The sequence below is a fragment of the Triticum urartu genome, chromosome 2A (genome assembly GCF_056163025.1).
Source record: "Triticum urartu cultivar PI428250 chromosome 2A, HENAU_Tu73, whole genome shotgun sequence".
Classification (NCBI taxonomy): Eukaryota; Viridiplantae; Streptophyta; class Magnoliopsida; order Poales; family Poaceae; genus Triticum; species Triticum urartu.
The window spans coordinates 596657018-596680442 of NC_141874.1; positions in this window are offsets into that span (position 1 = coordinate 596657018).

Sequence of the window (23425 nt, forward strand, 5' to 3'; positions counted from 1 at the left end):
TGTGAACTTGCCTGCAATGTTGATGAAGATGATTCGCACTCAAAAATCTTGATAGTTCTACTCGTCACACTCCGGTCAATCTATCGTAAGCAAGCAGTAGTAACCACACATAAGCAATCACTCAAAAGATCAGAAAGAACGAAGAAGACGATTCGGAAAACTTCAAAACCAAGCAAATAACTCTTGCAACATAAAACAATTTCTAACAGTACCAAAATTATGTGAATTTGGCCTTATCATAATGTTTAGGTCAAGAGCTTCGATTTGCAAAAAGAATCAACTCAAACGGAGCTACGAAACTCAAGTTATGATCAAACGAAGTTTGAATTCAAATCTGCTCTAATTCAAATTTTAAACTTTCCAAAAACATGTTTGAGTTGGACTACTGGATAGAGGAGATTGTAACGAAGACGTGGGCGTTGGTTTCGTTGGATTTGGACTAACGAGTAAAAAGATGTGGTCGTTTGAAGTACAGGGACTAATCTGTAAATAAACAATTCACAAACGGGTCCCTGGCCGAAAAATAAAAAGAAAAAGAAAAAAAACTAAAATAACGAACGTTTGCTACCGAACGCTAATGAACGAACCTGTTCACTGCAGAAGCTAACATAGCGAACGTTTACTAATTAAAGAAAACGTTTCATGGAAAAAAAAACAAAGCGATCTGGATCGTTGGATCCAGATCCGACGACGAGGGAGGCGGCGGTTACCGTGGCGATTGGGCTCGACGTCGCCGGAGAAGACGGCGGCAGCGGCGCCGGCTTCGAGCGGGCGGCGGCTCTGGTGGTCCTCCGGCGTGGCCGTGGGGTCGGGAAGAAGCGGCGCGAGGTGGTGAAGCCGATGGCGGGGTCGACGCTCGGCTGCGGCGTCGGAACAGCGCGGGGCTTGGCGGCGGAGCTCGTCGGATCTCGCGAACTCCGGCGAGTTCACGTGGAGCGCGGGGAGGGTCTCGGGCCTTCCGGTTAGAGGCAAAACGAGGCCAGGGCCTGGCTATATATAGGAGGACCGAGGCTTGGGCGAGGGGCAAGGTGGAGAGGAGAGTCCAGGGCGAACTCGGCGTCGGCCGGCGTCGGCGTACAGGAGAAGGACTCCTGCTGCCTTGCGGGAGGAGGAAGAGGACGCGGGGCCCTCATGTCGGCGTCCGCGGGAGAGAGAGGAAGGGAACGGACGACCGGGGCGAAGGCGGTTCGCGCGAGGGGAAGAGGCCATGGGCCGATTCGGCTGGGCCGTGGGGCGGAGAGAGGGAGAGAGAGAGTAGTGCTGGGCTTCAGCCTGGCACTGTTTGAAGAGCTTTTCTCTTTTTTTTAACAAAGACAAACGAAAATAATAATAAAGCAAAGGAAAAACAAATATAGTCATATAATATATCAAAATTTGCAGAAAAAGATTTTCTACAACATGAACATTTTCCTAACTTCAAATAAAATCCACACAAATTCAGATAAATCAAAGAGTGCTACTGGTGTATTAAAATCCAACAAAAATCATTTTAAAAATACCAAAATGATTTCAAATTAATTTTTCTCCAATTTTCTAATGTAGGGAATCATGTTACCCTAATTTCCATATATTTTATTTTTGGAGAAAAATAATTTGAATAAAACTCAAATAAATCCAAATTGAAAATTAATTCCAAAAGGACTTTGAATTTAATTCTTTGAAACTCCCAACTCATATTTCATAATTTGAAGAAGTCATTTTATCTCCTCTCGTGAAAATCATTGAGTTGCTTAAAGTTTCTGAATTGAAATATTTCCAAATGAAATTCAATTATTTTCAAATACCCTTTCATTTAATTTTAAATGGAAGGAGTCATATCATCTTCGCTCAAGGGTTTTGTATTTGAAAAGAATTTGAATCCATGGAGATCAGAAAGCAAATATGAAAGTTTGGGAAAGTCCTTTTATTCCCTCTCATTTAACTTTCAAAAGTTTTGAATTCACTCACTTTCAGACAATCAATCAAACAATCAATCAAATCTATCTATTTATTATAACATTCCAAAATTTAGAATTTTGGGATGTTACAAAACTAAAAGTAATGAATGCAAATGACAGCGGTGCTCTCCAACTGGTGCTTTTTAATAAGAGGATGATGACTCAGCATAAAAGTAAATTGATAGGCCCTTCGCAGAGGGAAGCAGGGATTTGTAGAGGTGCCAGAGCTCGGTTTTGAAATAGAGTTGAATAATATTTTGAGCGGTATACTTTCATTGTCAACATAACAACCAAGAGATGGCGATATCTTCCATGCTACACACATTATAGGCGGTTCCCAAACAGAATGGTAAAGTTTATACTCCCCCTTCCACCAACAAGCATCAATCCATGGCTTGCTCGAAACAACGAGTGCCTCCAACTAACAAGAGTCCCAGGGGGAGTTTTGTTTGCAATTATTTTGATTTAGTTTGCATAAAGCATGGGACTGGGCATCCTGGTGACCAGCCATTTATCTCGTGAGTGAGGAGTGGAGTCCACTCCTCTTGAGAATAACCCGCCTAACATGGAAGATACAGACAACCCTAGTTGATACATGAGCTATTCGAGCATACAAAACAGGATATTTATTTGAAGGTTTAGAGTTTGGCACATACAAATTTACTTGGAACGGCAGGTAGATACCGTATATAGGTAGGTATGGTGGACTCATATGGAATAACTTTGGGGTTTAAGGAGTTTGGATGCACAAGCAGTATTCCTGCTTAGTACAGGTGAAGGCTAGCAAAAGACTGGGAAGCGACCAGCTAGAGAGCGACAACAGTCATGAACATGCATTAAAATTAATCAACACCGAATGCTAGCATGAGTAGGATATAATCCACCGTGAACATAAATATTGAAGGCTATGTTGATTTTTTTTCAACTACATGCGTGAACATGCGCCAAGTCAAGTCACTTAAATCATTCAGAGGAGGATACCACCCTATCATACCACATCATAACTATCTCAATAGCATGTTGGCACGCAAGGCAAACCATTATAACTCATAGCTAATCAAGCATGGCACAAGAAACTATGATCTCTAGTTGTCATTGCAAACATGTTTATTCATAATAGGCTGAATCAGGAACGATGAACTAATCATATTTACAAAAACAAAAGAGGTCGAGTTCATACCAGCTTTTCTCATCTCAGCCAGTCCATCATATATCATCATAATTGCCTTTCACTTGCACGATCGAACGATGTGAATAATAATAGTGCACGTGCATTGGACTAAGCTGGAATCTGCAGGCCTTCAATAAACAGGAGAAGACAAGGCAATATGGGCTCTTTTGTCAGATAAACAATAATGCATATAAGAGCCATTTCAACAATTTAATTATGGTCTTCTCCTATCAACCCCCAAAGAAAAGAAACAAAACTATTTACATGGGAAAGCTCCCAACAAGCAAAAGAAGAACAGGAAATATTTTTGGGTTCTCTTTTTAATGACTACTACAAGCATAGAAATTAAACTGATCAAAAGCTATAACTATTTTTTTGGTTTTTCTTAAGGTTTATTAAACACACAAGAAGAAAGCATAAAAAAGGAAAATAAACTAGCATGGATGATACAATGAAAAAGTATGAGCACCAACATCTAGTAATGAGTGTGTGAACATAAATGTAATGTCGGTGGGAAATACGTACTCCCCCAAGCTTAGGCTATTGGCCTAAGTTGGTCTATGGCCAAGGCTGGCCTGGCGGATATCCATAATAATAGTTGGGGTCGTACTGTGATGCAGCGGCTATCGCCTCCTGAGCTGCAGCGTGGCAACGAGCGGCCTCCACCCTCCTCTCGTACTCATCTGCCTCCTCTCTGGTAATAACATAGCTTCCTCTTGCCTGATAATCAAAGAAGGCAGGAGCAGGGAGAGTAATACGTACAGCACGACGTCTGTCAAAGATTAAGCAATATTGGAGAGGTAAGCAGGAGGTAATTCAATATCATCTTCGTGCATGTCTACACCAAGAAAATCAGCTAAGCAGGTTGCATAAATTCCACCAAAGGAATCTCCATTAAATCTATTAAGATGCAACCTACGCGCAACAATGGCTCCCAAATTATAAGATTTATCTCCCAACACAGCACTCCTAAGAATACTGAGGTCGGGACACACGTGTGACATGCTTCATCCTTACCATTAGTGCATCTACCTATGAAGAGAGCAAAATAATGTATAGCAGGAAAGTGAATGCTCCCTATGGTAACTTGTGTTATATCTCTAGATTCTCCCACAGTTATACTAGCAAGAAAATCTCTAAATTCGGATTTGCGAGGATCCCTTATACTCCCCCATTGTGGAAATTTGCAAGCAGTGGTAAAATCCTCTAAGTCCATAGTGTAAGAATTATCATAAAGATCAAACAGTACAGTTGGAGAATTACGTGAAGTTGAAAATGCAAACCTCCTCACAAAGGTACTGGTGAGGTTGTGATACTGGCTGCACTTCTCTTCCTCGAAGCTCACAAGATCAGCGTTACGCAAATATGCATTGAATTCTTCCTTAATTCCTGCTTGATCCATAAAGTTCTCAGAAGGCCATTCAAAAGGACGCACTGGAGCGTCTCTTGGTGGCTAGTCATTAGCATCACGCATTGCAAGCCTGGGTCCTTGCTTCCTTGAAGAACCACCTTGGAACATTTTCCTAAGCATATTTCTTCCTCTGAAAAAATCTGAAATTTTTTAGTAACTTCAAAATAAAAGTAAACCAAACTCAATAATATTGATAGCAACTACTCCTGCAAGTGCCTAGAGCCTATATCATGCATCAAAACTACTTGGAACCATATAAATTTGACATGGAAGCTCAAGAACAGGGTCACCTAAGCAACAAAAATTTGCAATGAATAAAGCACTAGAACAAAAACTAATTGGACCAATGGAGGAGTCACATACCAAGGAACAATCTCCCCAAGCAGTTTTGTGAGAGATGCTTTGAGCAAGGAGATTGAAAATGGCAGCAAAGTGAGCTAGAACTCGTGCTTGAGCTGGATATTCGTGTTTGGGGGAGGAAGAAGGAGTTTATGGGTGAAAGGATAAGTGGAGGAGGGCCACCGTGGGCCCACGAGGCAGGGGTGCGCCCTCCACCCTCGTGGGCAGGTGGTTGACCCCCCTGCTGTGTTCTCAGTGCCAAATATTCTCAAATATTCTAGAAAAAATCATATTTAAATTTTAGGGCATTCGGAGAACTTTTATTTTCGAGGTATTTTTATATTGCATGGATAATCAGATAACAGACAAAAAAATATTTATTTTCATTTTATTTAATATAAGTAGCAGAAAGTAAAAGTGGGGTACAAAAGGTTGTGCCTTCTAGTTTCATCCATCTCATGATCATCAAAAGGAATCCACTAACAAGGTTGATCAAGTCTTGTTAATGAACTCATTCCGAATAACATGGAACCGGAGAAATTTCGAATAACACTATGTTACCTCAACAGGGATATGCACATTCCCAATAATAAGAATATCATATTTCTTCTTGACAGTAGGAAAAGGAAATTCAAAACCTCCAAATATAATTGATGGAATTTTTCCAAGTTGATACTATGAACTTGAGGTTGTTTCCTCGGAAAGTGTACCGTGTGCTCATTACCATTAACATGAAAAGTGACATTGCCTTTAGTGCAATGAATAACAGCCCCTGCTGTATTCAAAAAGGGTCTTCCAAGAATAATAGACATACTATCGTCCTCGGGAATATCAAGAATAACAAAGTCCGTTAAAATAGTAACGTTTGCAACTACAACAAGCACATCCTCACAAATACCGACAGGTATATTAGTTGATTTATCAGCCATTTGCAAAGATATTTCAGTAGGTGTCAACTTATTCAAATCAATTCTACGATATAAAGAGAGAGGCATAACACTAACACCGGCTCCAAAATCACATAAAGCGGTTTTAACATAATTTCTTTTAATGGAGCATGGTATAGTTGGTACACCGGGATCTCCAAGTTTCTTTGGTATTCCACCCTTAAAAGTATAATTAACAAGCATGGTGGAAATTTCAGCTTCCGGTATCTTTCTTTTATTTGTAATAATATCTTTCATGTACTTGGCATAAGGATTGGTTTTGAGCATATCAGTTAATCGCATACGCAAAAAGATAGGTGTAATCATTTCGGCAAAGCGCTCAAAATCCTCATCATCCTTTTTCTTGGATGGTTTGGGAGGAAAAGGCATGGGTTTCTGTACCCAAGGTTCTCTTTCTTTACCATGTTTCCTAGCAACAAAGTCTTTCTTATCATAATGTTGATTCTTTGATTGTGGGTTATCAAGATCAACAACAGGTTCAATTTCTACATCATTATCATTACTAGGATGAGCATCATCATGAACAATATCATTAACACTAGTTTCAGGTTCATTACCAGATTGAGTTTCAGGATTAGAAATAGAAATATCATTTGGATTCTCAGGTGGTTTAATAACAGGTTCACTAGAAGCATGCAAAGTCCTATCATTTTTCTTTTTCTTCCTTTTAGAAGGACTAGGTGCATCTATATTATTTCTCTGAGAATCTTGCTCAATTCTCTTAGGATGGCCTTCAGGATACAAAGGTTCCTGAGTCATTTTACCACCTCTAGTCATAACTCTAACAGCATTATCATTATCCTTACTATTCAATTCATTGAGCAAATCATTTTGAGCTTTAAGTACTTGTTCTACTTGAGTGGTAACCATAGAAGCATGTTTACTAATAAGTTTAAGTTCACCTTTGACATTAGCCATATAATCACCCAAGTGTTCAAGCATATTTGAATTGTATTTCAATTGTCTTCCAAAATAAGCATTAAAGTCTTCTTGCTTAGCCATAAATTTATCAAACTCATCTAAGCATGGGCAAGCAAACTTAGTAAATGGGATTTCAGCTTTATCATATCTATAGAGAGAATTTACCTTTACTACCTGTGTCGGGTTATCAAGACCATGATTTTCTTCAATAGGTGAAGGATTTGGATTATATGTTTCTTCAACAGGCGGTAAATTAAGACCATGTATTTCTTCAATAGGAGGTAAATTCTTAACATCTTCAACTTTAATACCCTTTTCTTTCATAGATTTCTTTGCCTCTTACATATCTTCAGGACTGAGAAATAGAATACCCCTCTTCTTCGGAGTTGGTTTAGGAATAGGCTCAGGAATTGGCTCTGGAGGTGTCCAATTATTTTCATTTGTCAACATATTATTCAATAGAATTTCAGCTTCATCCGGTGTTCTTTCCTTGAAAACAGAACCAGCACAAATATCCAGGTAATCTCTTGAGGCATCGGTTAGTCCATTATAAAAGATATCAAGTATTTCATTTTTCTTAAGAGGATGATCAGGCAAAGCATTAAGTAATTGGAGAAGCCTCCCCCAAGCTTGTGGGAGACTCTCTTCTTCAATTTGCACAAAATTATATATATATCCCTTAAAGCAGCTTGTTTCTTATGAGCAGAGAAATATTTAGCAGAGAAGTAATAAATCATATCCTGGGGACTACGCACACAACTAGGATCAAGATAATTAAACCATATCTTAACATCACCCTTTAATGAGAACGGAAATATTTTAAGGATATAAAAGTAACGAGTTCTCTCATCTTTAGTGAATAGGGTGGCTATATCATTCAATTTAGTAAGATGTGCCACAACAGTTTCAGATTCACCATGAAAGGGATCAGATTCAACCAAAGTAATTATATCAGGATCAACAGAGAATTCATAATCCTTATCAGTAGCAAAGATAGGTGAAGTAGCAAAAGCAGGGTCAGGTTTCATTCTAGCATTTAGAGATTGCTTACTCCATTTAGCTAATAACCTTTTGAGTTCATTTCTACTTTTGCAAGCTAAAATAGCTAAAGAAGCTTCTTGATCAAAAACATAACCCTTAGGAATAACAAGTGATTCTTCATCATCACTTTCATCAGTATCATTAGATTCAATATTTTCAATCTCTCTAGCCCTAGCAAGTTGTTCATCAAGAAAATCACTAAGTGGCACAGTAGTATCAGGCATAGAGGTAGTTTCATCATAAGTATCATGCATAGGAGAAGTGGCATCATCAATAACATGCGACATATCAGAATGAATAGCAGAAGCGGGTGTAGGTGTTGCAAGCTTACTCAAAACAGAAGGTGAATCAAGTGCAGAGCTAGATGGCAGTTCCTTACCTCCCCTCGTAGTCGAGGGATAGATCTTGGTTTTTGGATCTCTCAAGTTCTTCATAATGATAAGAAGATATATATCCCAAGTGACTCAAAGAATAGAGCTATGCTCCCCGGCAACGGCGCCAGAAAATAGTCTTGATAACCCACAAGTATAGGGGACCGCAACAATTTTCGAGGGTAAAGTATTCAACCCAAATTTATTGATTCGACACAAGGAGAGCCAAAGAATATTCTCAAGTATGAGCAGTTGAGTTGTCAATTCAACCACACCTGGAAACTTAATATCTGCAGCAAAGTGTTTAGTAGCAAAGTAATATGATAGTAGTGGTAACGGTAGCAAAAGGTAACAGTAGTAAAAGTAATGTTTTTGGTATTTTGTAGTGATGATAGCAATAGCAACGAAAAAGTAAATAAGCGGAGAACAATATATGGAAAGCTCGTAGGCAATGGATCGGTGATGGAGAATTATGCCAGATGCGGTTCATCATGTAACAGTCATAACCTAGGGTTACACAGAACTAGCTCCAGTTCATTGATATAATGTAGGCATGTATTTCGAATATAGTCATACGTGCTTATGGAAAAGAACTTGCATGACATCTTTTGTCCTACCCTCCTGTGGCAGCGGGGTCCTTATGGAAACTAAGGGATATTAAGGCCTCCTTTTAATAGAGTACCGGAACAAAGCATTAACACATAGTGAATACATGAACTCCTCAAACTACGGTCATCACCGGTAAGTATCCCGATTATTGTCACTTCGGGGTTAACGGATCATAAAACATAATAGGTGACTATAGACTTGCAAGATAGGATCAAGAACACTCATATATTGATGAAAACATAAAAGGTTCAGATCTGAAATCATGGCACTCAGGCCCTAGTGACAAGCATTAAGCATAGCAAAGTCATAACAACATCAATCTCAGAACATAGTGGATACTAGGGATCAAACCCTAACAAAACTAACTCGATTACATGATAGATCCCATCCAACCGATCACCGTCCAGCAAGCCTACGATGGAATTACTCACGCACGGCGGTGAGCATCATGAAATTGGTGATGGAGGATGGTTGATGATGACGATGGCGACGGATTCCCTTCTCCGGAGCCCCGAACGGACTCCAGATCAGCCCTCCCGAGAGGTTTTAGGGCTTGGCGGCGGCTCCGTATCGTAAAACGCGATGATTTCTTCTCTCTGATTTTTTTCTCCCTGAAACACAATATATGGAGTTGGAGTTGTAGTCGGATAGGCAACAGGGCGCCCACGAGGTAGGGGGCGCGCCCTAGGGGGGCAGGCGCGCCCCCATCCTCGTGGAGAGGTGGTGGGCCCTCTGGCCTTCATCTTTTGCAGGTATTTTTCATATTTTTTGAAAAGTTGCTCCATGAAGTTTCAGGTCATTCTGAGAATGTTTGTTTCTGCACATAAATAACACCATGGTAATTCTGCTGAAAACAGCGTCAGTCCGGGTTAGTTCCATTCAAATCATGCAAGTTAGAGTCCAAAACAAGGGCAAAAGTGTTTGGAAAAGTAGATACGACGGAGACATATCAGGCTCAAGCGTCATTGCAATGACATGGGAACGCTTATGGAAGCTCTGGTTAAGTATGCCGATTCTGATAGTACCAAGGACCCCGAGTCTGATGATGAAAAGCCGGGGAAGGGAAAGAAGAGTGGCGGTAATAAGGGGTAGCAGCATAACCCGGCGGGTCATGGAAACAACGGTAAGCGCAAAGCAGATAACAGTTTGGATTTTGTAGCTAACACCAACACACAGAATAACAATCAGCATCGCAAGGGTAAACCGCCCCCGCGGGGTGGAGGGTCAAGTGTCAATCTCGAGGGCCTGTTAAACCAGCCCTACCCAAGGCATGGGACGCGAGAGAGACCAGCCATGCAGCTTTGGAAGGATTGCTTTATTATGCGGGAGTTCAAAAACTTGGATCTTTTCCAATACGATCATGGACCGCCCGACGGTTCAGGAGGCGGTTCTCATGGGCCGGGTTATGGTGGAGGCAATTCTGGTTCAGGATTTCAAGGCAACCAAAGCGGACATGGCATTCAAGGCAGTCAGGGCAACTAGGATAGTTATAATCATCAGGGGAATCAGCAGTAGCAGCAATCGGGTTACCAGAGCAATCCGAAGTAGTTGAATAGTGGGCAGTATCATGTCTTCACCACTAGCTTATGAAGGCGCGATCAGAAGCTTCATAAAAGGGCAGTAAACTCCGTTGAACCAGCAGTACCTCGTTATCTGCGTTGGTCTGAACAACCCATTTTGTGGAGTCGAGAGGATCATCCACCCTGGGTTGATAACCCGTGTCATCTAGCATTGGTGGTGGCACCTCAGGTTGGGGGGTACAAGTTTACCAAGGTGCTCATGGATGGAGGGAGCAGTATCAATATCCTTTATTATGAAACCTTCCGTCGCATGGGGTTGACAGATAAAAATCTTAAACCGTCGAACATTGTTTCCCATGGCATGGTACCTGGTAAATCGGCGTATCCAGTTGGTAAGATAGCTCTAGAGGTTTCTTTTGGAGATGATCATGATTCAAGATCAGAGGCACTGACTTTTGAAGTGGTGAAAATCAAGAGCCCATATCATGCCCTGTTTGGACGGCAGGCTTATGCTAAGTTCATGGCAAGGCCCTGTTATGTTTATCTGCAGCTCAAGATGCCGGGTCATAAGGGGACCATTACGGTACACGGGAGTCGTAACATTTCTTTGGAATGTGAAGAAGGTGATGCGGCCTATGCCGAGTCGGTTTGTGCAACAGAGGAGTTGAAGTTCTACAAGGACAATGTGGATCCGGCAGATATGACTTCTCTGAAAAAGCCAACTACAGAGCATGATCCGGCCTTGAAGTTTAAATAGGCTGATGAGACTAAGCTGGTTGACTTTGATCCTGGCGATTCATCCAAGTAGTTTAGCATCAGCGCTAACCTAGATCCGAAATAGGAAAGCGTGCTCATCGAGTTCATCCGTGAGAACCGGGACATCTTTGCATGGAAACCTTCTGACATGCCAGGTGTACCGAGGGAACTCACTGAGCACACTCTTAATATTGATCCTAAGTTTAAACTGGTCAGGCAGTTTCTCCGCCGTTTCAATGAAGAAAGGTGTAAGGCCATTGGTGATGAGGTAGCCCGGCTCTTGGCAGCAGGGTTTATTGTGGAGGTTTTTCACCCTGAGTGGTTAGCTAACCCGGTGCTAGTGCTTAAGAAGAACGGCACTTGGCGGATGTGTGTGGACTACACAGATTTGAACAAGGCTTGTCCAGCTGATCCCTTTGCTCTCCCTCGTATTGATCAAATCATTGATGCTACGGCGGGTTGTGAGCGTTTGAGCTTTCTGGATGCTTATTCTAGTTATCATCACATCAAAATGGCAGTTAAGGACCAGGAGAATACAACTTTTATAACTCCCTTTGGAGCCTTCTGCTATGTATCTATGCCTTTTGGGCTCAAGAGTGCCCAGGCGACTTATCAGCATTGTGTGCAGAATTGTCTTCATGACCAGATTGGGCGCAATGTTCATGCTTATGTGGATGATATTGTGGTGAAGTCCGGAAAGGAGGCGATGTTGATAACTGACTTGAAGAAAACCTTTGATAATATTCGGGTCTATAAGATGATGCTTAATCCGGCCAAGTGTGTTTTTGGTGTTCTGGCAGGCAAGCTCTTGGGTTTTCTAGTGTCTAACAGGGGTATTGAAGCTAATCCGGAAAAAAATCAAAGCTATTACGTCTCTGGCTAAACCGGCATGTATCAACGATGTTCAACGTCTGGCGGGCCGTATTGCAGCATTGAGCCGATTTCTCAGCCGTTTGGGAGAGAAGGCTATCCCTTTATATCAGATGATGAAAAATACAGATAATTTTGTCTCGAGTGATGTTGCTAATGCGGTGTTTGAGGACTTGAAAAAGCAGTTAGTTGAGCCACCTATCCTTGCTGCTCCGGTCGATAAAGAGCCACTGTTGTTATATGTGGCTGCTAATGCTTGGGCTGTTAGTGTAACATCCCAAATTTTCAATTTGGAATGTTATACATTAGGTCATCATTTCATATCATATTTTATTGCATTTTAGCTTGATCCTAGAAATTCTACGCAACTCAAGGACCCACGGGGAGAGTTGGGGATTTCGTTAATTTCATATTTGAGTTTTCTCAAATTTTGAAAAGAGGATCATTTGGTTTGATTATTTTTTCCTTCCTAATATTTCTAAAATAAAAATATATGAGAGGAGATAAAAAGACTTCTCCAAGATAGATGAAATATTAGAGGAAAAATATATATTAAAATCAAATAAATGTTTTATTTGGATTTTATTGCAACTTTTTTGCATTAGAAAATTGCACTTTTTCAAAATTGCACTTTAGGGCCAAGAAAATGTTCATCTTGTTCTAAATATTTTATTTAGATGGTGAAAATTTGTTTTGGTATTTTTAGATTTTTATTTATTTTTATAGGATTTATTTTCGTCGGAACATTATTTAAAAAAAGGGGAAGCCCGCCGGACCGAACTGGGCCGAGGCCCAGTTGGCCCAGCCTCCCCGCGCCGCCGTCTCCCTCGCGGAGACCGCGACCGCCACGCCGCTGCTCGTCGTGGCCGAGTTGGCCATGCCTCCCCGCCCCCTCCCGCAAGCCACCTCTCCCCCTTTAAAAGCCGACCCGGACCCCCTGGAGCCCCAAGCCACAGCCGCCGCCGCCTGCAAGTCGCCCCGCCGCCGCCGCCGCCGCTGCTGCGCCACCGCCCCATGCCGCCCTCCGCCGCCCCGCATCCCGCCGCCGCCCCATTCGCCGGAAGCCACCGGAGCCGCGCCGGAGTTCACAAATCTCGTCGTCCGGTTTTTTCGGTTTAGGTAAAAACCGTCGGGTTTCTTTAAAACCCTAGTTTTGGTTTTTTTTATTAGATCGGTTCGCCGGTTTTCTCGGTTTAGTTACTTAGCGGACATTCGTCCGTATGTTCGTTTTAAGGAACGGTGTTCACTCGTTAGCCGCAGACAGCGAACGTTCGTTCGTTAGCCTGTTCGTCAGTTTTTCTTTTTCCAGGGTTTTTCCACGATTATTTTCGATCGCGATTTCTGATCCAATTTTCGTTTTAGTTTATCTTTTCGCTCGTTTATCGAAATTAGGCGATTCAAGCGCCTAGATCTTCGTCTCGAAGTCCTCTTTCTGTTTAACCAACTTGAACAAGATTTCGGTACTATAAAATTTGACTTTAGTCCAGTTTAGTAATCGGATCTTGTTTCTTTCGCAGTTTGAGTTTCGTTGCTCCGTTTGATTTGATTCTTTTTGCAAACCGGAGTTCTTAAGTTGAAATTTCTGGTTAGATCTTCTTATTCGTGTTTTACCCGTGCTTCTTTGATTGTTTGCTTATGTACGCTACTGTTTGTTTGCGATAGAACACCCGGAGTGTGAAGCGTGGTACTACGAGTCTCTAGGTTTTGCGGATCATCAGCAAGGCAAGTAACACTTTGATCATACCCCTTGATCACCCAGTTTTTATGCATTAGTTCCAATCCTCAAACATTGCATGATTAGGTTGTGATATAACATGTGGGTTTGGGAAGTAGTTGATGAGGTAGAACCTATTGCCCTGATATTATCAAACCCTTGGGAGTTACTTCTACGTATTGCTTATATTGCTATGCTATGCTCGTAGACATGGTTTGGGTGAGTGAATCCATAACAGATGTGAGATTGTTAATTAATGGTTCAACATAAGGTGGCAACTTTAATACACATCTGGGTGGATTGCTTGTCGGGCACCTGGAGAATCCAGTGTTGTCCTAGGATATCCCGGAGTACCCGTGTGATAATCCTAAGGTCCGCCACCAAGGCTCAAAGGGAACTGAGATATTTCATGCTAGAAACTTCCGCGTGCAGCCACACGCTATTATGGGCTCTAGCATAGTTGACTAAGTTGCATGACATCTTCCAGTGGTAGGCTAGCAGATGTAGAGGGATGTAGGTTGGTACTGTCTACCCGGGGTTAGAGCTAATGCTTCTAAAAGACTGTGTCTCGGTCATCCGTTTCTCAAACACCATGTAGTGCGAGAAATCCAATAGAGGAGATCGAGTCTTGTGGGGAAAAGTGCGCAAACCTCTGCAGAGTGTACAATCTAATCATGGTTAGTCGTGTCCCCGGTTATGGACATCTTGAGTATCTAGTACTTGGATTATCATATGTATCTCATCACTCTAATTTAATATTGTTGGGTTGATAATTACTTTTAATTGGGATTGAGTTGGAGGAACCTTCTCAATGATGTTTCAACTACCCTGATAGTTAAATAAAATCTATTCATGTGTTGTAGGGAAAATTGGCTTTTCGCAAAACTTTAACCATAGAGCTTTTCCACCAGCCAAATATGCATGTAGTGATAGCATTATTCAGTTCTTGCTCTAGTGTGTTATATTGACAGCATATTCCATGTGCTGACCCGTTTTCGAGCTGCAATGTATTATTTTGCGGACTTTTTAGACGAGGAGTAAGGTTCGTTAGGTCGTTGCCGTGCAGCTCAGCTATGCCGTTGGAGTTGATGGACTCACTTTATCTTCCAAGCCTTCCGCTGTTATCATATTAGATGGCCTTATGCCATATTTATTGTAATAAGTTCTCTTTTGAGACATTCGATGTAATAAGTGTGTGATTTCTACTCTATTATAAATCCTTTGAGTACTGTGTGTGTCAGCATTACCGATCCAAGGATGACACTGAAGCACAGATACTTGACCATTTGAGGTCGGATCGCTACAGTTAGTGTGGCCATTGTGGTGGAGCGTAAGGAAGCTGGGAAGGAGTATCTAGTTCAACGGCTGGTTTATTATATCAGCGAGGTACTTATTGAGTCTAAGCAGAGGTACCCACATTGGCAGAAGCTGGTGTATGGCGTTTTTATGGCAAGCCGGAAGATCAAGAAGTATTTTTAAGGTCATCCCATCACGGTGGTCAGTTCTGCCCCTTTGGGAGATATAATCCAAAACAGGGAGGCGACTGGCCGAGTTGCTAAGTGGGCTATCGAACTTGGACCTCACAGGTTAAAATATGTGCCTCGTACGACAATCAAGTCCCAAGCGCTTGTGGATTTTATCAATGACTGGATAGAGTTACAGGTACCGGAAGAAAAGCCGGATCATACTTATTGGACTATTCATTTTGATGGGTCCAGGCAATTGGAGGGCTCGAGGCTGGAGTCGTGTTAACTTCCCCACGAGGTGATAAGTTTTGTTATTTTCTCCATTTAATGTTCCTTTGCACTAACAATGCAGCTGAATATGAGGCTTTACTCCATGGTCTTCGAATGGCTAAGGAGATGAATCTAAGCCGGGTTAAGTGTTTTGGTGACTCGGACCTGGTGGCTCAGCAAGTATCTGGTACTTGGTATTCCAAGGACCCACTCATGGCAGCGTATCATCGAGAAGTAGATATTGTTGCAGGTCACTTCAAGGGTTATCAGGTTGACCATGTGGACTGGCGAAAGAATGAAGCGGCTGACGCTTTAAGCCATTTAGGTTCCCAACGTAAACCGGTTCCACCCAATGTTTTTCTGGATGTTTTGCATAACCCGTCGGTCAAGCTACCTACAAAGCAGGATTTGGTTGTTCCTGACCCGGAGGCTTAGTTAGTGGCAGCTCTTCATGTTATCCGGATTGGACGGTCCCATATTTGGCGTATATAAACTGGGGCGAGTTACTGGAGGATGAAACTTTGGCCAGGCAAATAATCCGGCGATCCAAGTCAATGATTGAGGGAGTCCTGGATTAGGGGGTCTCCGGACAGCCGAACTATATCCATTGGCCGGACTGTTAGACTATGAAGATACAAGATTGAAGACTTCGTCTCGTGTCCGGATGGGACTCTACTTGGCGTGGAAGGCAAGCAAGGCAATACGGATATGTGTATCTCCTCCTTTGTAACCGACCTTGTGTAACCCTAACCCTCTCTGGTGTCTATATAAACCGGAGGGTTTTAGTCCGTAGGACAACATACAATCATACCATAGGCTAGCTTCTAGGGTTTAGCCTCTCTGATCTCGTGGTAGATCTACTCTTTTACTACCCATATCATCAATATTAATCAAGCAGGACGTAGGGTTTTACCTCCATCAAGAGGGCCCGAACCTGGGTAAAACATCGTGTCCCCTGCCTCCTGTTACCATCCGCCTTAGACGCACAGTTCGGGACCCCCTACCCGAGATCCACCGGTTTTGACACCGACATTGGTGCTTTCATTGAAAGTTCCTCTATGTCGTCGCCGTTAGGCTTGATGGCTCCTTCTATCATGGATAGCGATGCAGTCCAGGGTGAGACTTTCCTCCCCGGACAGATCCTTATGTTCGGCGGCTTCACACTGTGGGCCAACTCGCTTGGCCATCTGGAGCAGATCGAAAGTTACGCCCCTGGCCGTCAGGTCAGGTCTGGAAGCTTAAATTACACGGCCGATATCCGCGGAGACTTGATCTTCGACAGATTCGAGCCCCTGCCTTGTGCGCCGCATGGTCACGATGAGTACGATTTAGCTCTACCATCAGACCATATTCAGGAAATCGCACCGGCAGCCGCTCCGAACCTCAATTCGGAGCCAGTTGCACCATCCATGGACGGGTGGATAGACCCCGTCACGAAGGCCGCATCCTCAGCGGCGATCGAGCCGAATATCGACCTTACCCTTCACAAGAGTCGTGTTATTAAACTGCCGGATACTTCTCCGGCCACGGACTATGAACCGCCTGCGTCCGTTCTGATCGAATCCGGTTGGGCGCCGATCATGGAGTTTACCTCCGCGGATACCTTTCAGCGCTCGCCCTTTGGCGATATACTGAATTCATTAAAGTCTCTCTCCTTGTCAGGAGAGTCCTGGCCGAACTATGCCTGGCAGGATTGGGATGCGGATGACGAAGAAATTCCCCGCCCACCCACCACCCACTTAGTAGCCACTGTCGATGACTTAACCGACATGCTCGACTCCGACTCCGAAGACATCGACGGTATGGACGACGATGCAGGAGACGAACAGGAACCACTGCCCACAGGGCACTGGACGCCCACTTCACCACATGACGTATACATGGTGGACACACCAAAAGAAAACAACGACGAGGAACGGAAGGACGCAACGAAGTGTTGTTCCGTCGAGAAGCACTCAAAACGGCGGCGTAAGCGCCGCACCAAATCCCGCCTCGGTAGAAACAACGATCATACAGATCCAGTGTTAGAGCAGGGTGAACCATTGCCGGACCACGGCAATACGCAGAATCAAACCGAACAACCCGACTCTGTCAAAGATAATAGTCCAGACGACATCACACCGGACAGACACTCGGAGTAACAAAATGCCCATTAAAGGCTCGTTGCCACCGCGAGGTGTCTAAAAAAGTAGAAGAAAAGGCTCAAGGTTGCGCAAGACACACTCCAAATCAGATGGAGTAAAGTACTCAACACAGCAGCGAAGTACGGCGGCAATCGCCCCACCAAGAGCTACCCAAAGCGGAAGTTGCAACCTGAATTCGATGAGGAGGCCTTAGATCCCCCACAACCAAAAATTAAAACAACCATCTAGCCTGATAGATGACCTCACGGCCAACATAAAGCGGCAAACAACGCCGCACATAAGCCAATACGCGATCCACGTGAGGGCTCGCATCAAAAGGATGGCGAAACCAGATCCATCTATGGACCAGGCAAGCGTGCTCCAGCATACGATGTAACACAACAAACATCCGAACAACGCGGTACACCCAGATATAGGGGTGCCGCACACCCCCTATGTTTCACCGATGAGGTGCTGGACCATGAATTTCCAGATGGATTCAAACCCGTAAACATAGAGGCATACGACGGAACAACAAACCCTGGGGTCTGGATTGAGGACTATATCCTCCATATCCATATGGCTCGAGGAGATGATCTCCACGCCATTAAGTATTTACCCCTCAAACTCAAAGGGCCAGCTCGGCACTGGCTTAAAAGCCTCCCCGAAAGCTCCATTGGAAGCTGGGAAGAGCTCAAAGACGCTTTTTGGGCGAATTTTCAAGGGACTTATGTCCGACCTCCGGACGCGGACGATTTGAGTCATATAACTCAACAGCCCGGAGAGTCAGCCCGAAAGCTTTGGAACAGGTTTCTTACGAAAAAGAACCAAATAGTCGACTGTCCGGACGCCGAAGCCTTGGCAGCTTTTAAGCATAGCGTCCATGACGAATGGCTTGCCAGATACCTCGGCCAAGAAAAGCCGAGAACAATGGCAGCATTAACAAGCCTCATGACCCGCTTTTGCGCGGGTGAGGATAGCTGGCTAGCCAGATGCGGCACCAGCGACCCTAGTACATCCAAAGTTAGAGATGGAAACGGGAAATCATGGCGCAACAACAATAACAAACGCCAGAATAAAGAAGACAGCACGAAGAGCATGACAATAAACGCCAGATTCATAAGCTCTCGGCCAGGTCAGCAAAAGCCGCCCTCTAAATGTGCCAGAGACGAACTGTCCAGCCTAAACAAAATTTTGGACCAAATATGTCAGATCTATAGCACCCCTGGTAAACCTGCTAATCATACCCGCAGAGAATGTTGAGTCTTCAAGCAGTCCGGCAAGCTCAACGCCGTACACAAGGGGGAGGATACACAAAGCGAAGACGAGGATGAGCCTCTCAAGCAAGACACTGGGGAACAAAAGAAATTTCCACCAGAAGTCAAAACAGTAAACGTATTACACGTGATCAAGGGGAGAAACAAAGCGGCACTCCCAGAAAAATACGCCCAAGGGCCTATCACCACGGAGTCCTGCCACTGGTCGTCTCAACCGATCACTTTCGACCATCGTGATTACTCAGCAAGTATCTGGCGTGCAGGATGGGCTGCCCTGGTATTAGACCCAATAATTGACGGATACCACTTCACATGAGTCCTGATGGACGGTGGCACCAGTCTAAACCTGATATACCAGGATACAATCCGCGAAATGGGGATAGACCCAACGAAAATTTGCCATAGCAATACTACCATTAAAGGAGTAACGCCAGGCCCAGGGGCTCATTGCATGGGCTCCCTGCTACTAAAGGTTATATTCGGCTTCCCCGATAACTTCCGTAGCGAACATTTAACCTTCCAGATTGCTCCGTTCCAAAGTGGCTATCAAGCACTACTTGGACGCGAAGCTTTCGCTCGCTTTAATGCAATACCGCATTACGCTTCCCTCGCGCTCAAGATGCCCGATCCATGTGGCATCATTACAGTGAATGGAAATATTGAGCGATCTTTGTGCGCCGAAGAGAGTGTGACTGCCTTGGCAGCCGCACACTAAGAACGGCCTCACCAACTAAAGCATTTGATAGGTCGTCAAGACCACGGACACGGTTGGATGAGTCTGGCACAGCTATATGTAATTCATACCAGATTGATGGCCACACCCCTATTACAAATACAAGGGGCTCAATGCGCGCAGACAAGTGGCAATTATTACTCATCTTGAATTATACATGGTTTCTTTAAAAACTACCTTTTTGCACAACAACTTTTCACCTAAGTTCCTCTATTTTACAGATGACCATCGTGCTACACCCGTCCAGGATACGGCATAACGGAGACACAGGCGCAGACGTGCAGCAGGGACCCGCTCCAAGGATTCTTTTTAGATTAAGACCCTGTGTAAACCTTTTTTACTGTCTCTTGTTGATACACATCCCTCGGATTCTCAGTACAATTGAGAAGGATGCTGACGTCTTGGCATGTGGCCACGTCTGAATAACGCACGTACCTGGACACAAGGGGCTTCTTACAAAGGGCAATATTTAGGCCCGGTTTATACCATAAAGACCGAATACCTTAGGGAGTGTTCGGCGTCGCGAGTTTGGCCTTATATGCATCAGCTCTGAATCATGTCTTTGGTCAAATGTTGGGTTTTCCCGGCTCCTGTGTTTTGGTGCCTTACGTTCCGTTCTATCGGCTAAGGCAGCACCAGGAGAACTACTGCGATTGTGCCCTGGTTCATCCGGACGAGCACCTCAGTAGAGAAAGCCGAAAACTGACTGTCATGATATACCGCGAGACTGGTCAACCACTCGATGACCTATTGAAATGTTAGAATTCCTCCGCTTTAACGAAGGGCCGATTCCCGGCCAGGCATATACGCACCCCGAAGTTTGGGAGAGAGCGGAGCCACCAGGGGCTATATAGTAGCCCCACCGTCAAACTCCTATGGCTAAGTGAAAGTGTTAAAGCATCATAGTCCGATTGCCTCGTTCGCTGCGCTATCACCTCCTTAATACGACCAAGACGTTAAGTTTGAACACGCGTCTTCTGCAAGCACCTCCGCATTATATGCGTGGGGGTTGAAGCCGACGACTGCAATCTTTCAGGTTATATACATATATGCATAAACGGCCGCATAGGAGGCATCATATTACTTTCAGGCAAAAGTATAAATATAGCCTTAATACATTTCATAAAAACATTGTGTTTACAATGGGAATACATGTCACTCAAACATAATATTCTTCGAGCACTGGGCCTCTATCAAACAAGCACCCTCAAGAACTTCTTCAAAATAGTGATCGGCAGCCACTCGGCCTATGGCCGAACCCTGCGCCACAACAGTGGTAGCATCCATCTCCGCCCAGTATGCTTTGACACGGGCAAAGGCCATCCGCGAGCCTTCTATGCACGCCGACCTCTTCATCGCATTGATGTGCGGCACCGCACCAAGGAACTACTGCACTAAGCTGAAATAGTTGTTCGGCTTCGGCTTCTCCGGCCATAGTTGATCTACGACGGACCTCATGGCAAGCCCGGACAATCTATTAAGTTTGGCCCATTCGGCTAGCTGATCAGTCAAGGGAAGCGGACGCTCTGGAACGATAAATTTCGACCAGAACAGCTTGTCCACTTCATGATCTGTCTGATCTCAGAAGTTTTCGACTGCATCGACGGCGCTCACCGCCAAGTCCATATATGCGTCTGCCAAACTCCACAGCCGATCCAAAGGGTCATACCGCGGATCTCCGAACTTCCTCTGCAGCAGAAAGGGCTTCCCAGCCGCAATATCCCTGGCATCACGTAGCTCCTCCTTCTTCGCCCTCATAGCAGAGCGGGTGTCTTTGGTCACGATCGTGGCCTTTTCAAGGTCCGCTGCCTTCACTCGGTTCTCTTCTTCAAGGAACTGGCAACGGTCGGCAGTGTCTTTTAATTTTACGGCCATCTTGGCCATCTTCTCTTTCCTTTCACAATGCGCGGCCTTCTTGGCTCTTAACTCTTCGGCCGCCTTCAAAGCAGCCACATTACTAACTCTTTCTTGTTCGTTGGCTCGGGCAAGTTCCGCCCAAAGGGTCTCCATGGTGGCAGCTCCGTCTGCAGTCACAACATATTAAAGATATTGGCATCATGCTACTCTTATTATGTGACATTCACCAGAAAACATTACTTACCCTGCGACTCGTCAAGCCGCTTGTTAACAAGCTCGATGTCGGCGTCTGCCGCATCCAGTTGTCGCTTTAGTTTGGCAAACTCATTAGTCCGGCTAGCCACCGGAGCTTCCACCACCTGCACATAAAGGCAGTCTGGTTATTACCTGGGACTATGATCCTCTGGTCGCTGCCGTTCTCGACAACAACCAGAGTCTCAGGGGCTACTATTTACACAGGGCACACCTAACATGTGCGGTACTATCAAAAAGTATATCATTTCACGTACCTCAAAGCCCGTCAGTAGACTCATAAAGGCTTCATGTAATCCGCTTTCGGCGGACGAAATTCTTTCCATCACCGTACCCATCAACGTATGGTGTTCTTCTGAGATGGCCGCTTGCTCCAACAGCTCCCTCAGAACGTCCGACCGCATACCAGACGGTGCCAGACTCTTTTGTTTGCTCTCTTCGAGAGCCGGACGCTGGGGACTTCGGGTGACTATAGGATTATCTTCTGGCCTCACCGGATCCGGAGAGGCCCTCCGTGAAGACACTTCGAGGTCGCCCGCTTCTTGAGCGGGGAAGTCCGGGGGAGGCGTTTTGCTCTCCATCATCTCCGGAAGAAGATCCCCCGAAGACGAGCTCAACTGAGAAGGGCTAAGATCCGAACTGCAAGATATATGCTTTGGTTATTTTCCTCAGAGGAAAGGTAGTATATCTTCACTATTAAAGTATTTTTGATCACTTACAGCTCGTTAGAGGGCTGATCCCCGCGCGGACTTTGTGCGGCAAGAGCACCCCCCGAGGCAGGACCCTCTGTTGGAGACTTCTTCTCCCGTTTGGAAGCCTTAGTTTCCGGATCCTCAGAGGCAGTCCTCTTCCTCCCCCGTAGCGAGAGAAGGTCAGAGTCTTCTCCTTGGTTATCCTCCCTTATGGAGGCACTCATTCCCTCAGTTGGAACTAGCAGCGATGGGGGCCCGCTTTCGCCTGCATTATTCCCCCCTTTATCTTCCTTCGAGGGCTCCGGGCAAGGTGCGAGCTCGAGCATCTTTTCCAGTAACGGATTTTCCAAACCCTCAGGGAGGGGGGCTGAACACCGAATCATCTTCGCCTTTGTTAGCCAGTCCTGGTCAAAGGGCGATTTCTCAGAAATTACGTCATGGTAAATAAAAGACGGTGTGTTCAGCTAGAGGATTACTTACTTGGTCGGCGGCGCGGTTGCTACTCAGGCCCACGTCCTCGGTAGTATCCGGACACTCTGTTTGAGGTCCTAAGAATGACTTGTACATCTTCTCGTGCGTCAGGCCGAGGAAACTTTGAATAGTGCACGGTCCTTCTGGGTTGAACTCCCACAAGCGAAGGGGCCGGCGTTTGCAAGGCTGGACTCGACGAACCAGCATGACTTGCATTACCATAACCAAATTAAAATCTCCCTTAAGGAGATCTTGAATGCGGCTTTGCAGTATAGGCATGTCCTTGGCTGGACCCCAGCTCAGCCCTCTGCTAATCCATGACATCAGTTGTGGTGGGGGGGCCGAGCGGAAAGCGGGGGCAGCCACCCACTTGGCACTTCTGGGAGCTGTGATGTAAAACCACTCCCGTTGCCATAATCTGGACACCTCTGGAAAGGAACCTTTTGGCCACGGAGCTCCTACAATCTTGCTTATTAATGCGCCTCCGCACGCTGCGTGCTCTCCCTCGATTGTCTTCGGCTTCACAACAAAGGTCTTGAGCTACGGGCCGAAGTGAGGGGTAATGCGGAGGAAGGCCTCACACACGACAATAAATGCCGAGATGTGGAGAAAGGAGTCCGGGGCTAGATCGTGGAAGTCTAGCCCGTAATAGAACATCAAACCCCTTACGAAGGGAT